Genomic DNA, 17887 nt, shown 5'->3' on the forward strand with positions numbered 1-17887 from the left:
TCCGGAGGCATCCGAAACAGATGCCCAAGCCACCTCAGCTAACCCCTCTCGATGTGGAGGAGCAGCGACTCTACTCTGAGCTCCTCCTGGGTGACCGAGCTTCTCACCCTAAGGGATCGCCCAGCCACCCTGCGGAGAAAGCTCATTTCGGCCGCCTGTATCCGGGATCTTGTCCTTTCGGGCATGGCCCATAGCTCATGACCATAGGTGAGAGTAGGAACGTAGATTGACCGGTAAATCAATCTTCATCACGACAGACCGATACATCGACCGCATTACTGCAGAAGCTGCACCGATCCGTCTGTCAATCTCTCGTTCCATCCTACCCTCACTCGTGAACAAGACCCCTAGATACTTAAACTCCTCCACTTGAGGCAGGCACTCTCCACCAACCTGAAGTGGGCAAGCCACCCTTTTCCGACTGAGGACCATGGCCTCGGATTTGGAGGTACTGATTCTCATCCCCACCGCTTCACACTCGGCTGCAAACCGTCCCAGTGCATGCTGAAGGTCCTGGTTTGAAGGGGCCAACACGACAACATCATCCGCAAAGAGCAGAGACGAAATTGTGTGGTCCCCAAACCTGACACCCTCCGGCCCCTGGCTGCGCCTAGAAATTCTGTCCATAAAAATTACGAACAGAACCGGCGACAAAGGGCAACCCTGCCGGAGTCCAACATGCACTGGGAACAAGTCTGACTTACTGCCGGCAATGTGGACCAAGCTCCTGCTTCGGTCGTACAGGGACCTGACAGCCCTTAGCAAAGGACCCAGGAACCCATATTCCCGAAGCACCCTCCACAGGATGCCACGAGGGACACAGTCGAATGCCTTCTCCAAATCCACAAAACACATGTGGACTGGTTGGGCAAACTCCCATGAACCCTCCAGCACCCCGTAGAGGGTATAGAGCTGGTCCAGTGTTCCACGGCCTGGACGAAAACCACACTGTTCCTCCTGAATCCGAGGTTCTACTATCGGCCGTATTCTCCTCTCCAGTACCCTGGCATAGACTTTCCTGGGGCGGCTGAGAAGTGTGATCCCCCTGTAGTTGGAACACACACTTCGGACCCCCTTCTTAAAAAGAGCGACCACCACCCCGGTCTGCCATCCCAGAGGCACTGTCCCCAACCGCCACGCGATGTTGCACAGGCGTGTCAACCAAGACAGCCCCACAACATCTAGAGACTTGAGGTACTCAGGGCGGATCTCATCCACCCCCGGTGCCTTGCCACCGAGGAGTTTCTACCTCTGTGACTTCAGCCCGGGTGATGGACGAGTCCACCTCTGAGCCCTCATCCTCTGCTTCAATGGAAGACGTGACGGCGGGATTGAGGAGATCCTCGAAGTACTCCTTCAACCGCCCAACAACATCCCCAGTTGAGGTCAACAGCTGCCCACCTCTACTGTAAACAGCGTTGGTAGGGTACTGTTTCCCTCTCCTGAGGCGCTGGACGGTTTGCCAGAATCTCTTCGAGGCCAGCCGATAGTCCTTCTCCATGGCCTCACCGAACTCCTCCCATGCCGGGTTTTTGCCTCCACAACCACCCTGGCTGCAGTCCGCTTGGCCTGCCGGTACCCGTCAGCTGTCTCAGGAGTCCCACAAGCCAACCAGGCCTGATAAGACTCCTTCTTCAGCTTGACGGCATCCCTTACGACAGGCACCAGAGACCTTACGGCCACAGCTCAGAGCGGCTGCTTAGATAATGGCGGTGGAGCACATGGTCCACTCGGACTCAATATCTCCAGCCTCCCTCGGGATCCAGTCGAAGCTCTGCCGGACGTGGGAGTTAAAGATCTCTCTGACAGGAGACTCGGCCAGACGTTCCCAGCAGACCCTTACAGTACGCTTGGGCCTGCCGAGTCTGTCCAGCTTCCTCCCCCGCCATCGGATCCAACTCACCACCAGGTGGTGATCAGTTGACAGCTCCGCCCCTCTCTTCACCCGAGTGTCCAAGACGTACAGCCGCAGGTCAGATGAAACAACAACAAAGTCGATCATCGACCTGCGGCCTAGGGTGTCCTGGTGCCACGTGCACTGACGGACACCCTTATGCTTGAACATGGTGTTCGTTATGGACAAACTGTGACTAGCACAGAAGTCCAATAACTGAACACCGCTCGGGTTCAGATTAGGGGGGCCGTTCCTCCCAGTCACACCCCTCCAGGTGTCACTGTCGTTGCCCATGTGTGCGTTGAAGTCCCCCAGTAGAAAGAGAGTCCCCAGTCGGAGCACTTTCCAGCACTTGGAGACTCCAAGAAGGTCAGGTACTCTGCACTGCCGTTCGGCCCGTAGGCACAAACAACAGTGAGAGACCTATCCCCGACCCCTAGGCGCAGGGAAACGACCCTCTCGTTCACCGGGGTAAACTCCAACACATGGCGGCAGAGCTGGGGAGCTATAAGCAAACCCACACCAGCCCGCCGCCTCTCACCATGGGCAACTCCAGAGTGGTGAAGAGTCCATCTTCTCTCAAGGAGTGTGGTTCCAGAGCCCGAGCCGTGCCTAGAGGTGATCCCGACTACTTCTAGTCGGAACCTCTCAACCTCACGCACGATCAGGCTCCTTCCCCGCCAGCAAGGCGACGTTCCACGTCCCTAGAGCTAGTTTCCGTGTCCAGGGATCGGGTTGTCGAGGCCCCCGCCTTCGACTGCTGCCCGATCCTCTCCGCACCGACCCCTTATGGTCCCTCCTGTAGGTGGTGAGCCCACGGGAAGGCGGCCCCACGTCGCTCGTTCAGGCTGAGACCGGTCGGCCCCATACCGGGCGACGTTACAGTGCTCAAAATGTAATTCATCATTTAAGGGTTTTGAACCGCTCTTAGTCTGACCCGTCGCCTAGGACCTGTTTGCCTTGAGAGACCCTACCAGGGGCATATAGCCCCAGACAACATAGCTCCTAGGGTCACTCGGGTACTCAAACCCCTCCACCACGTTAAGGTGGCAGTTCATGGAAGGGGTGTGACCAATCTGTGTAGGAAAAAGTCATTCTGGCACATTCCACCTGTTGGGGTCTGGCAGGTGTCTCCGGGGTCCTCAGTAGAGGTGGGGAGATCTGTTGTCCAGCTGGGGGATGTACCTGTGCCGTGGTGGTGCATCGGCTGTGTCCCTCCATCAGTGCAGGGGCAGGAAGAGTGTTCTCCTTCATGGCAGGTGGTGTCATCACTGGTCTCTGTTCCTCTGGTTCAGGTTGTGGGCCCGTTGTGTTGATCACCCTCTGCTGTAGTTGCTGTCTCACCCGGTCCAGCGTGTCTCTCTGCAGTCCGCGTCCGAACTGGCCCATGTGGCAGCTATTTCAAAGTTCTGGGTCCAGTGGGACTAGTTCATAGCGTTGCCCTGTATTAGGGACATTGTTAATGCTGCCGGCTTAATGGCTACGCTCAGGTTTTTGGTCATCTTGGCTATTGAGACAGGTGGTTGCTCCGCCGTAACGTTATGTGGTGTGTAGCCTTAATTAGCTTAAATACAGCCCTAGTTTTCAGTGTAAAATTAGCATCTGTATAAGCGGGCTTATTTGCTGGAGAGGCTCTCCTGTTCTGCCCTTGACGTCCCCGTCGTTGAGTACGTACCCTGGGGCCGGTGTTAGATGGTTGGCGTCTTGGTCGGCGATCGTTAGCATCTCTCCTCCGTGGGTTATAGGGTTGGTCGTCTCTACTCCACGGTTGTCGGTTGTTGTGTGATGGTCGGGTCCTAGCTTGGTTGCGTGACGCATATCGGTTAGCAGGAGGTCTGGCTAGCCATGGTCTGCCCTCCCGGACAATGTCGGTGTAACTGCGACCCCCAAAGCGGGGAGATGGCAATCTGGGCTGCGGTATACTTCTCTTACCGGTGAATAGTAGCGTGGACGTCGCCCCGGCATAAGATTCCTGGCGGGACAGGCAATCCCAGAACAAATGCTGCTTACTACCGCAGCCATGGCACTCCTTAGGCTCTATACAATCCTTGGCCTCATGGCCCTCGGCATGACAGAAGCGGCATTTCTGGGCACTGCAGTTAGCCGCACCATGTCCATATAGCATGAACTTCCTACAGAAAGGGGGCTGACAGGCGTAGAAAAGCATCCCCCTGTCTGATCCATACGAGAAATAGGCAGGGGGGTGAAGGAAGCCATCGAAACCCCCCTGGTCAGGCCATAGGAGCACCTGGAACTGGTGACGACCTTTCCAGAACCCCAAAGAGTCCCATACCAGCTTTGCCCCTGACGTGACGTCACAGAAGCGACTCAGAAAGGCCTCTATCGCCAAGTCCGACACATGGGGATTGTACGTGTACATTCATTGTCCGGAAATTTGTCTTTGCCAGACACATAACATTAAAAAGTGACAGTGGCCGCTCACCTGCCAAGGCCTTTGCTCTGTACATTGTTGTCTCGCACCTTTATACATGGTTCAGTTCACACATTAGATGGAAATAAGGTGAATTACAAATGTCACCCTTAAAACACAGTCCAGCAGTGTCCAAATACGTGTTGTTTTAAGATGAGGATGATTCATAGTGTGGAGAGAAAGACCACACACAGGAGAAATGACCGACATTAGTCTGGTATCTCACCTCAGACTGGTTTATCATTAGAGTCCAGAAGTCATACGCTCTGAGGGTCATCGACACACACAAGCCTCTACACCACTTCAAGGTCTCGGTCTTGGTAGAGGTGAACAATGTGAACTATTTACAAAAAGAAACGTCCACAACCACCCAACGAGTGGCTCAATGTCCTTTATCACCTCGCCCGTGAGTGTCGCTCATCTCTGCCAGCCACTCTTCAACAGTCTTCCCCCCAACTGCAGAGCAGAAAGATACGGACCCGTATTGGCTGTGACCAGTCTCTTTCCTCTTCGGTTGTCCACACTTACTACACTTGTAGTCCCCCTGCTTTCTCTTCTTCCCAGGACACACTGACACCCCAGCCGAGGCTTCCGCCTCAGCTTTTTTCCTCCTCCGGAAAGCTGTTGACCGTGGCACGATAAGGGGTGGTGGGGGTATTGGTGTAAGGTGCGGAGGGTCCTGGGAGGAGCCTGGGAGAAAGCAGGGCTGCTGCTGGGGAGGGGCGGTAAGTAGCTGTGGGGCTGAAAGAGACGGCACCTGGGTGGGCCTCTGCCTCACATTCTTCAGGCTTCTTGCAAACCACAGCCTGGTCAGGCTTGGCCCTGATGGACTGAGCCTCAGGCGTGGCGTGCATGGCCAGCTCCTTTCCCCTCCGTCTAAATGTTGGGTTTTCCATCTAGGATTCAAGTGGTAAAGTATATATATGGATAAGAGTGAAAGTAACAACATGCCAAGTGGTGCTAAGGAATAGCGACGCTAATTATGCTAACGTTACTGTTGATAGGTACCATACATCGCCATCTAACATGTGCACACTTTCCTGGGTGATTGTGCAAACACATAGTTAGGTGTTTACACGAATAAAATTATTAGGATTGTAACCAGCTATACTGTACCACTGTGCTCCATGCTGAACATGCCAAATGCTAGCGAGGCAAATTGAGATAACGTCAAATTTAATCTATCAACAAAAACTCTCACTCAGAAATATACATGTTGTAATGTGTACACTTACCTTTCGTTTTTTGCAAAGATAAGGAAAGTCCTTTTGCTCAACAAATGCCTTTGCACAGCGCTGTATCACAAATCCAGTAAATGAGTAATGGCTACCGTCAGTCTGAGGAAAACAAAGTTGGAGCCGGGGCTTAAGTCAAAGGGCGATTTTGATTGGACAAAACCTGAAAAAGAAGACACAGATTGGCCCGTGGTTATTTGAGACAAGGCCCTATCTTTTCCATTGACTTTTTGGTGGCTTTCTCACAATTGAGACAAGCGATGACTGGGACCTATCAGTCTTTTCTAAATAATTGAGACAAGTGAGACAGAGCAGAACTGTCCCTACTGAGCGAAAGGATGACACGCAAATCCGTGAAGCGCTCCATATTTTCCACCCCCTGGCGGGCCGCAACCGAGGAGATCCGTCACTCGGCCCTATCAAAGCCGGACGAGCGGCAAAGCCAGCAGCGGACCTAGCGGCCGTTCTGCGTACACCGCACCAATTTCTCTTCAAACAAGGTATGGGACCAAAGCCTGTCCAAAAATACGTTGAACTCGTAAGCGTTGCTCTCCACGGAAGTCTTTAGTAAAAGGCGAAAAACTTGTGCGTGATTGAAGAGAAACCAGAGTTGTATGCTGGTCGGAGGCCTAGAATCCGGGTACACTTGTTATATTCCGGCCCAGAGTCTCGTGGGTTTGCCAGCTCGGACACTGTCGCAGGCAGGCAGGCAGGCAGCCAGGCAGGCAGGCATGCAGCCAGCCAGCCAGTCAGCCAGACACATGGCCTCTTGACCTTTATCGGTTTTTTTTGTGTTTTTTTTTTTAAGTAAAATGGAGGGAAAACTGAAACAGGCCGAAAAAGCGCTTCGCACGCACCTAGTTCGCAAGTACTCTTGCTAATGCTAGCTTGCTAAGTAAGGGAGAGAGTTCACAATTCTACTTTGGAGTTGATATAGTGGTTCACATGTAATGTTGCCTGTGGATTTGAAACCAGACGGAAAGACACAAAAATAAACCACACACACACACAGTCTCTTGACCTTTTTTGAACAGTGGAGTCCTGAAGCTGGTGTGGTGATGAAGCTGTAAGTGTAAGAGAATATAATATTGTTTGAAATTAGTCAGAAAATCATTGTCAAGTGCCAAAACTAACACAAACAAGACAACACATACTCAAATTTCATGAAGCAGATTTGTTGGACTTTTAATATACACTCACCTAAAGGATTATTAGGAACACCATACTAATACTGTGTTTGACCCCCTTTCGCCTTCAGAACTTTCTACGTGGCATTGATTCAACAAGGTGCTGAAAGCATTCTTTAGAAATGTTGGCTCATTTTGATAGGATAGCATCTTGCAGTTGATGGGAGATTTGTGGGATGCACATCCAGGGCACAAAGCTCCCGTTCCACCACATCCCAAAGATGCTCTATTGGGTTGAGATCTGGTGACTGTGGGGGCCATTTCAGTACAGTGAACTCATTGTCATGTTCAAGAAACCAATTTGAAATGATTCGAGCTTTGTGACAATGTGCATTATTATTGAAGTTTCTGAAGCCTGATGCATTCTTACTGATTAATGGACTTGAGTCCCATTGTTTAGATAGGTAGAGGAATGTGGGGGATCTGGTATTTGCCAAGGGGGTATCATTGACTGGTATCAGCTGATGAAATGGTTACTCTTTATCTCCTCATCTGTATAACTCATCAGGGCATCTATTGTCTGTTCGGGTTCGGTTGGAACTCTTAGAATTGAAGAAGTTACTTATGGGAGGAAGGAGAGCTGTCCTTTGTGTGAAGTTTAGGTTATAATGGAACAAAGGGAATGTGTCCTGTTGAGCTGGATTGTGCAGAATTTTGACACACCCCTCTTCTGTCCCATATATACTGTTGAAGGACATGTATCGAGTCAGAGACTCCTCGGATGATTATGTATGTAAGCGTTTGACGCGTCTCTCATATTTGCAAATATTAATAAAACTGTTAATTGTGCCCAGAGTATTTCGTCTCTGTACTTCCTTCTAAAAGAGTTCTGATCGATAAAATTACCGTCACAATTATCCTGCTGGAAGTAGCCATCTGAAGATGGGTACACGGTGGTCATAAAGGGATGGACATGGTCAGAAACAATGCTCAGGTAGGCCGTGGCATTTAAACAATGCCCAACTGGCACTAAGGAGCCTAAAGTGTGCCAAGAAAACATTCCCCACACCATTACACCACCACCACCAGCCTGCACAGTGGTAACAAGGCATGATGGATCCATGTTCTCATTCTGGTTACGCCAAATTCTGACTCATCTGAATGTCTCAACAGAAATCGAGACTCATCAGACCAGTCTTCAACTGTCCAATTTTGGTGAGCTTGTGCAAATTGTAGCCTCTTTTTCCTATTTGTAGTGCAGATGAGTGGTAACCGGTGGGGTCTTCTGCTGTTGTAGCCCATTCGCCTCAAGGTTGTGCGTGTTGTGGCTTCACAAATGCTTTGCTGCATACCTTGGTTGTAACGAGTGGTTATTTCAGTCAAAGTTGCTCTTCTATCAGCTTGAATCAGTCGGCACATTTCCTCTGACCTCTAGCATCAACAAGGCATTTTCGCCCACAGGACTGCCGCATACTGGATGCTTTTCCCTTTCCACACCATTCTTTGTAAACCCTAGAAATGGTTGTGCGTGAAAATCCCAGTAACTGAGCAGATTGTGAAATACTCAGACCGGCCCATCTGGCACCAACAACCATGCCATGCTCAAAATTGCTTAAATCACCTTTCTTTCTCATTCTGACATTCAGTTTGTTCAGGAGATTGTCTTGACCAGGACCACACCGCTAAATTCATTGAAGCAACTGCCATGTGATTAGTTGATTAGATAATTGCATTAATGAGAAATTGAACAGGTGTTCCTAATAATCCTTTAAGTTAGTGTACTGTTAAGACTTAATTATGATTGTGTGGATACACTGAATGTATAAGCTGTTAAACTGTGTTGTGACTTACAGAACGCAGAGAGCTTATTGGGCCTAAAGCATGCTTTTGGCACTGTATACCACCCACAGTCCCAGGGAAGAGTAAAAATTATGAACCAAAATTTAAAGAACAAGTTGGCTAAGATATGTGCACAGACCAAATTGAACTGGGTAGATGCACTGCCACTGATGACTATTCGATGTTAGTTAAATCAGACCACTGGGTTCACCCCATATGACCTGCTGACGGGGAGACAGTTTCCATGACCAGCCGCAGGGCCTGCGGTCCCGGAAGGGGAGAAATGGCCCAAAGATCACAGACTGTATTTTGATGCATTGTGAGCTCTCGTTTCAGAATTCACCAACAGAGTCCGAGAAAGGAGGAACCTGCACCCGTTGGACCAGAACCTGCCTCAGGTGGAGTGGGTGCTGCTGAAGGTCATCAAGCGAAAGTGGTCGGCGCCAAGGTGGACGGGTCCTCTTCAGGTGGTGGAGAGAACGAGAAATGCGGTCCGCCTGAGGGACAAGGGAGATACGTAGTACCATTGGAGCCAGTGTACACCAGTGCAGGAGCCATGGAGGTCGCTGATGGACCTCATCCAAACCGTGAAGGAGGAGCTTGCCCCAGTGTGGACGGAAGGAGGACCAAAACCAGCCAGACCAGTGCCAGGAGCGGACCCCAGGATACTGCGGGACTACGAGCGAGAGGAGACAAAGGACGGCGCCAGGGGAATAGACTTTTATGGGAAGGAACTGAAGAATACTGTAACAAAAGGGGGTATAGGACACCGAGTGGCTCCTACCACTTGTACCAAGATGACAGGGTTACAGAGAATGGTCTGGGGAGATGAGAATAGAATGAAGTGGTACATGGACATTGGTGGAATAATGATGTGTGTTGTATATTGTTACAGGTTTCCCAAGTTGGCATTGGGTCTTCATTCCCCCAGCGAAGAGGTTCGCGACCCCACCTGAGGACACCTGCTTGAGGAAATTTGGGGGCATTGAATTGGACTATGTCAAGGGGTCGCATACGAGCATTCTGGGATAGACAACCCACTGGAGGAATGGATGACCTCGATGTTCGGCCAGTGGAAAAGTTTGATAATGTCTGTTCTTTTCTCTTGCTGCATTCTGTGCTATAATGGTTACTTGTGGGTGTTGTTGTATCCCATGAGTAAGAGGGCTTGCCATGAGATTGACCTCTACAGCCATTGAGAATGCTCCAGGACCGTCACCAGGGATGCTGATGCCTCTACTGGAGCAGCACGACCCAGGAGAGCTGGAGCTTGGCGTTTAGGGGTGATTTCTCTGGGGAGAGATCAAAAGGGGAAACACTCTGTCTCCAAAATCTTTTGGAATAAACGGAATATACGGTACGGTATTGACAATGACTGCTGGTGTGTTATCCTCCTTTCCATCAAACCAACTCGGGGAAGTGTTAGACTTCAACAATTGTTAATTGAACGATGGTTTGAGACACTGTATATCACAGCTATGATCCCATCACTTCCTATTGCTCTAATTGTGTTAGTGAACGGTTTAGAAGAGCAGTAAGGCATCTCAGGAGTTTTTGATACATTGCCAACGTAGTAAAGCCTAATGCTGCATCAATTGTGTTCTATCATGCCTACAAATAGCTCTTTGCCATGGTAAACTGCCGATATATTACAAACCCCTTAGATGTTATACTGCTATTATGAACCGGTACCACTGTAATGACAGCAGTAAAAAAAGTTGTGATAAACATAAACGTGGTATATTCAAAATAAACGCCCCTTCAATCATATTGCTTAAGTATTTCCAGTATATTTAAATAAAATGCTCTAAATTGGGATTTAACAAATCTTCAACAAAACACTTGAAATATATTAAATGTATACACTAAATAATTGTATTTAAATTTGTTACAGTTTAGATCATTTTAAGTTTACTTATTTTTTTATAGTAATTGCAGTAATGTTTTTGTAAACATTCAACAGGAAAAATAAAAGAACCCTATCAGAATTTTTTTCATTGAAAGTAGAACTTTTTTTCTTGCTAACTATTAAGTTGTTTGTCACTGACTGGACAAAAACTTAACAGTTAATCTTTCTGTAAAGAGCTATAACAAACGCCAAAACTGCTGGCTTAGTGTGAGCCTAGTTAAAATAAATCTCTTAATCACCTGTTCAAAATTAAATTGTATTTTGTTTGATGCTGATGTGATTAGACTAAGTAAAAAAATTTAAACGTTCATCAGCCCCATTACTTCTGTTGATTTTTAGACTTCCTAAAGGCTGCTAAATATAAACCAAATCATGGTTTACAGAATATGGCTCACACTCAAGATTCACGTTGAGGAACCACCATATCAAGTTAAGATTTTGACCACCTAACTGTTGTAGCTAGAATAAATTAAAATCACATTAATTTTGCATTTGGACGTCTTTGATCTGCAATTTTACTGCTCTCCAGTCCCGGTTTACTAGTGCTTGTGGAAAACCAGAAATACATCTCTCACAGTCTCGTTTACCAAGGGTCTTTCCATTTCGAATGAAATTCATCAAAGAATGTTCAACTGCATCCACCTCCGTACTCGACCACTTCTGTTTCGCCCCTTTGGGGGAAAAAGACTGCTTTTCAAACCTCTTTTCTGGTTGCACGTCTTGTTTCGCTGACGTCTTTCCTGAAAAAATTACATAGACAAGGTTTTTACAGTCTTTTTTATGCTTGGTTGATTTAGATAATGGGAATAGTTCTTGCTGAAAGAGTAGTATCCCAGACTGCTTGAACAACCTATGGTTTGTTTTTACTCAGACAATTTTAAATCCTGGATAGTTCTAGAAGTACCTTGTAATCATTCTCAAACATGTATAACCTTTTTACCCTACTAACATAAAATAATACCTGTCAGAATAGTATAAGAAGACTCCTCTCTAATTTAATTAATTTAGTTAATTCCTGATGCCCAATTGGAGTCTGTGTCTTCCATTTGTTCAGACACGGCAGTGTCTAAAATACAAGTTACAAATACAATGTGCAACACAAATAGGACCCAATATCTTGCATTGGTGTAAATTCCCTTACTGAAGGCAACAGGAGTCATGCTTTCTGTGGGATGTTGAAGTCTAACACTTCCCTGAGTTGGTTTATTGGAAAGGAGAATAACAAACCAGGAGTCAGGTCAATTACCGTACCGCATATTCCGTTTATTACAAAAGCTTTTGGAGACAAAGTGTCGCCGCACAATGTCTGAACATGAACAGTCATAACAGCATTATTTATACTTCAAACACGCCTAAAAAGTGGGGGCGTTAAGTTAGCCAAGCAGTGTGCCATTGGTCCAATTTATGTTCTATACCTTATATGTGTAAATGCAGAACAAGCGTCATATTTGGCCTTTATGTTTTCAGCTTTGAAGTTCCTCAGTATGTGTGTGCGTTGTCAATCTGTGTCCTGTTCCCTGTTTGTCTGAGACACACAAGCTAAATCTACTTCCTCTTCCTAGCAACCGCATAAATAAGATTTCCTGTTTTTCTACTTGCAACTTTCAGTTTCAGCTTATGCTACAGACATTCAACATTTGGCCTCAATGCTCACAACAGTTTAACAGCTTATACATTGTAGATATATTGATTGTATAAGTTAGTGAACTGTTGTGAACTGTGACACAGTGAGAAGGACAAAAACTAGGCAGAAAAAAGGAAATTCATATAGAGGACGGGTGTTACTCACGGGGAAAGCAGTAGGGAGATGGACTGACTCAGACGAAGACCCTGACGCAGACAGTAGTGGAGATAGGAGTAAGGGAGACGCAGATCTATACCCTCTGCCGCGTTCGCCCACACCAGAACAAAAACTACATAATGACGCAGTAGAATCGGTTCAAAGCACTCAAAATAAAATGTATACATCCCTTGCCCGCTGGGGCCCCGATGCCCAAGTTACCTTGGGAAAAAGAGCAACACCCTAGACAGTATCTAGAAGTATGTAAAGAAACATGGGCCAAACACACAGGGCACAACCCGGGGAAGGGAGGTCTGCAGCAGGAGTGGTTTAGAAGGGCGGTCTTAAAGGGACCTCCAGAGAAAATAAAAGAGGCAATGATGGCAAATCCTGACTTGCCGGGTAGTGAATCAAACATGTAGTGCATCATTTACAGAGGGCTAAAGACGAGGAGACAGAGAAAGACAAACAGATACAGGAACTGAAAGAGAAGTTGTTGCGCTTCCAGCTACGGGAGGCCAAAGTAAAGGCAAACGAGTGTAAAAAGAAACGTAAGCAGATGGCAGCCCTAGGCTTGGGAGAACCTGACACACCCGACTTATACCCTGTTCCCACATGGGCACCCCAACCTCACAGTGGTCGGGGGGCATTCACCGCGCCCTATTGACCAGGGGAGGTTATGGTAGGGGGAGGGGGCAGGGTAGAGGCAGAGGGGCTCCAGGAGCCCAAGTCCCATACGGAGTCTGCTTTACGTGTGGTGACCCGAACCACTGGTCCAGGGAGTGCCCACAGAACACTGCAAGGGGCAGAGGATACCCAAACCAAGGGGCAGCTCCAGTTCCCAACCCACACGCCGTCCCACCAACTAGTGCACCTGGACAATACCCACTCTCTTATGAGGGAGGGTGGGACCAGGAATGACGGTCTACAGGGAGGGGAGGGGACAGCGGGGGAAAGGCCCTATGCTGTCCCTGAATGTCGACGGAAAGGACTTCCCCTTTCTGGTTGACACAGGTGCCACTTTTTCCACCATCACCGCCTCTCCCGTCACAGGACTACTATCCTCCAAGACAGTGGAAGTTGTGGGGTTTGAAGGAGTGGGACAGACTTTGCCAGTGACATTTCCCTGCTTAGCTTCCCAGATCAGATGAGATTGGGCGTGCTGAGGGAGGTGTGGCCATAAGCCTATTGGCCGGTTTAATTCGGGCCTTTTATAGTGTGTGGACATGATTGACAGGAATATTTTCTAAAATTAATTGACCTCAATCAAAAAGGCGGACTGCACCTGGTAATCACAGGCGGTCTCCCATCCAAGAACTTACCGGGCCCTACCCTGCTTAGCTTCCCAGATCAGACGAGATTGGGCGTGCTGAGGGAGGTGTGGCCGTAAGCCTATTGGCCGGTTTAATTCGGGCCTTTTATGATGTGTGGACATGATTGACAGGAATTTTTTCTAAAATTAATTGACCTCAATCAAAAAGGCAGACTGCACCTGGTATTCCCAGGCGGTCTCCCATCCAAGTACTAACCGGGGCCGACCCTGCTAAGCTTCCCAGATCAGACGAGAGTGGGCGTGCTTTTTTTTTTTTTATCTTTTATTATAAAAAATACACAATTTACAATATTTACAATTCAGAATTGCACAAAAACACAAAATCATACAAAGATACATACAATACCATCCATCACTCCAATACCCACATCATTTCTACAGCAAATCAACACCATTACCCCCACAGAGAGCACCCTATACAAATCGTCACTCCAATACCCACATCATTTCTACAGCAAATCAAACCCTTTACCCCAACAACTACTAACCTGTACAATTCGTCACAACAAGCATAATCAAAACAACCACAATCAAAACGTTAACAACAAGCATTCACAGTGAAACAAAGTACCATTTACCCCACCATATATTTCAAACCACCTCACCCAGTCTTTAACCTCCTCACTCACATTTACCAACATCACTACCCAAAAAACCAACACAAACATATTCACTCCATCACCAACCCCTCTTCCTCTAGCACACACTGTCTAATATATAACCTCTCCCAATCTCTCACTGTCCCCCCCGGTGTACAAAATCCTGTGAAGTCATACTACACTCACCCCTCCTATAAGCATCAACAAAACCGTACCAAAAAAGCCCCTTCGACATATTGTCCTCTACATAGTCCAGCCCCACCCTTTTCCTCTCTTCCACCCTCACCCCATGCACCGCACTCCTCCCAACAACAACTTTGTCCCTTCCCCTCCCCACGCCACCTAACATTCCCCCACCTCCCTCCTCACCCCCCTTCCCCTCTTTCGTTAATGTCTGCCCCACCACATTCATATCTAACCCAACACCTTTCCCCGACCCCTCTACAATCTTCCCAGCTACTGCCCTATTCAGCCCCACCCCCTTCCTCTTGCCCCTTGGTGCCTGTTCCACCACAGCTTTGCCCAGCTCTCCCCCACCACCTCTCCCCACACCCCCAACTACCACCCTACTATCACCCACCACACCCCCCTTCCCCAATTGCCTTGATGTCTGCCCCACCCCATTCTTCCCTGTCCCCACATCACCCTTCCCACTAGACACCTCACACACACCCCCCACACTTTCAGAAACAACCCTACCCCTCCCTGCCGTCTTTGAAATCTGCCCACCTACATTCCTATCCAGCCCAACCCCCTTCCCTGTGTCCCTAAAAGACTGCACATCCACAACCTTGCCCATCCCTCCCCCACCTACACCCACCATCACACCCAAACCCCCCTTCCCACTAGGCACCCCACATGAACCCCCCACATTATCAGCAACATCTCCACCACCCACCATAACATCGTGTCCAGGATCATCTTCAGTGTCAGTCTCGTACTCAGATCCAGTCCCCATCTCCTCTTCCGATCCAGTTCCCGGCTCCTTACCTTTTTCACAGGCCCGCTTCGCATCACTGGACGACGCACACGAACACCTCCGCCGCTTCTCTCCACAGCCAGAACAGTCCAGCGCAGCACCCTCCACACATTCCCGAGCATAATGTCCTTGAGCCCCACACCGGAAACACACAAAAACAGGACACTCACGCAACACATGACCAGGACGAATACACAATCTACAAACTCTAATCTGCTTGTCATGGACAACCTTAAAAAACTCTGTCCCCTCCAGCGTGTCAAACTTGGCAGAGTAAGGCAGGGGACCGTACAGTCTCGGTAAACTTAACTTTGCAGTATCTTGTACCATCCACAATATCGGTATCAGGCCAAAATCTTCTCATTATAGGCGTGACAGCAGTCACACCCCAGCCCTAAAGCTAGGATCGAATCTCTGCATCAGTTACATAAGGCGGTAAGTTCATGAAGGACACTACCTGTTCAGAGCAGGTCAAATCCGTAGCGACAATCCTTGTGTCTTTAATCTTCAAACCATCCAAAAGACGCTCCTTCCCTTTACCTTGGCCCATCGTCAGCTCATATTTGTTCTGAGCTTTAAAACGGCAGCCCACAACTACTCCACACTTATCACCGACACATTGTAGCAACTCCATCATAGTGAGTTTATCCCCACCCACCATCTCCACAGCCACAGTCAGGGACTTCTCATAGAGCCTCTCCTTGTTATTAGGAGCCGCCATTGCAATCCTCTTCATGTAAATCCAATCGAAATATAAAACAAATTGGAAAAAAGTCCCCCGAACGGCAAAGCCGCCGGGGAACAAAAAAATAAACAGAGGGAAAACAACAATTTGAAATCCCCCACAACAATCAAACCTACAGTAAAACAAGGAAAGAACACAGAAAACTCCAGTAGCTGCAAAAACAATCAACCTTCAATCTCCAGCACCTGGCACACACTCTCAAACACGGGTGTGCTGAGGGAGGTGTGGCCGTAAGCCTATTGCCCGGTTTAATTCGGGCCTTTTATAGTGTGTGGACATGATTGACAGGAATTTTTTCTAAAATTAATTGACCTCAATCAAAAAGGCGGACTGCACCTGGTAATCCCAGTCGGTCTCCCATCCAAGTACTAACCGGGGCCGACCCTGCTAAGCTTCCCAGATCAGACGAGATTGGGCGTGCTGAGGGAGGTGTGGCCGTAAGCCTATTGGCCGGTTTAATTCGGGCCTTTTATAGTGTGTGGACATGATTGACAGGAATTTTTTCTAAAATTAATTGACCTCAATCAAAAAGGCGGACTGCACCTGGTATTCCAAGGCGGTCTCCCATCCAAGTACTTACCGGGCCCTACCCTGCTTAGCTTCCCAGATCAGACGAGATTGGGCGTGCTGAGGGAGGTGTGGCCGTAAGCCTATTGGCCGGTTTAATTCGGGCCTTTTATAGTGTGTGGACATGATTGACAGGAATTTTTTCTAAAATTAATTGACCTCAATCAAAAAGGCGGACTGCACCTGGTAATCCCAGGCGGTCTCCCATCCAAGTACTAACCGGGGCCGACCCTGCTTAGCTTCCCAGATCAGACGAGATTGTGCGTGCTGAGTGAGGTGTGGCCGTAAGCCTATAGCCCGGTTTAATTCGGGCCTTTTATAGTGTGTGGACATGATTGACAGGAATTTTTTCTAAAATTAATTGACCTCAATCAAAAAGGCGGACTGCACCTGGTATTCCCAGGCGGTCTCCCATCCAAGTACTTACCGGGCCCTACCCTGCTAAGCTTCCCAGATCAGACGAGATTGGGCGTGATGAGGGAGGTGTGGCCGTAAGCCTATTGGGCGGTTTAATTCGGGCCTTTTATAGTGTGTGGACATGATTGACAGGAATTTTTTCTTAAATTAATTGACCTCAATCAAAAAGGCGGACTGCACCTGGTATTCCCAGGCGGTCTCCCATCCAAGTACTTACCGGGCCCTACCCTGCCTAGCTTCCCAAATCAGACGAGATTGGGCGTGATGAGGGAGGTGTGGCCGTAAGCCTATTGGGCGGTTTAATTCGGGCCGTTTATAGTGTGTGGACATGATTGACAGGAATTTTTTCTCAAATTAATTGACCTCAATCAAAAAGGCGGACTGCACCTGGTATTCCCAGGCGGTCTCCCATCCAAGTACTTACCGGGCCCTACCTTGCTTAGCTTCCCAGATCAGACGAGATTGGGCTTGCTGAGGGAGGTGTGGCCGTAAGCCTATTGGGCGGTTTAATTCGGGCCGTTTATAGTGTGTGGACATGATTGAAAGGAATTTTTTCTCAAATTAATTGACCTCAATCAAAAAGGCGGACTGCACCTGGTATTCCCAGGCGGTCTCCCATCCAAGTACTAACCGGGGCCGACCCTGCTAAGCTTCCCAGATCAGACAAGATTGTGCGTGCTGAGGGGGGTGTGGCCGTAAGCCTATTGCCCGGTTTAATTCGGGCCTTTTATAGTGTGTGGACATGATTGACAGGAATTTTTTCTCAAATTAATTGACCTCAATCAAAAAGGCGGACTGCACCTGGTATTCCCAGGCGGTCTCCCATCCAAGTACTTACCGGGCCCTACCCTGCTAAGCTTCCCAGATCAGACGAGATTGGGCGTGATGAGGGAGGTGTGGCCGTAAGCCTATTGGGCGGTTTAATTCGGGCCTTTTATAGTGTGTGGACATGATTGACAGGAATTTTTTCTAAAATTAATTGACCTCAATCAAAAAGGTGGACTGCACCTGGTATTCCCAGGCGGTCTCCCA

General features: G+C 48.4%; 1 non-coding gene and 6 pseudogenes across 1 annotated transcript; all 7 read right to left on the reverse strand.

Annotated features, from left to right (window-relative positions):
- Window positions 1-6057: 6057 nt before the first annotated feature.
- On the reverse strand, window positions 6058-6173 carry LOC114829664. The gene has a single exon (XR_003777538.2). It is a non-coding gene; the product is annotated as a U5 spliceosomal RNA (small nuclear RNA).
- Window positions 6174-13488: 7315 nt separating this feature from the next.
- LOC117593433 lies at window positions 13489-13607 on the reverse strand (annotated as a pseudogene).
- Window positions 13608-16402: 2795 nt separating this feature from the next.
- On the reverse strand, window positions 16403-16521 carry LOC114836969 (annotated as a pseudogene).
- A 295-nt stretch (window positions 16522-16816) lies between these two features.
- On the reverse strand, window positions 16817-16935 carry LOC114836971 (annotated as a pseudogene).
- Window positions 16936-17023: 88 nt separating this feature from the next.
- Window positions 17024-17142, reverse strand: LOC114836973 (annotated as a pseudogene).
- An 88-nt stretch (window positions 17143-17230) lies between these two features.
- On the reverse strand, window positions 17231-17349 carry LOC114836974 (annotated as a pseudogene).
- A 295-nt stretch (window positions 17350-17644) lies between these two features.
- On the reverse strand, window positions 17645-17763 carry LOC114835815 (annotated as a pseudogene).
- Between the last annotated feature and the right edge of the window lie 124 nt (window positions 17764-17887).

Source organism: Esox lucius, chromosome 19, assembly GCF_011004845.1.
Source record: "Esox lucius isolate fEsoLuc1 chromosome 19, fEsoLuc1.pri, whole genome shotgun sequence".
NCBI classification, from domain to species: domain Eukaryota; kingdom Metazoa; phylum Chordata; class Actinopteri; order Esociformes; family Esocidae; genus Esox; species Esox lucius.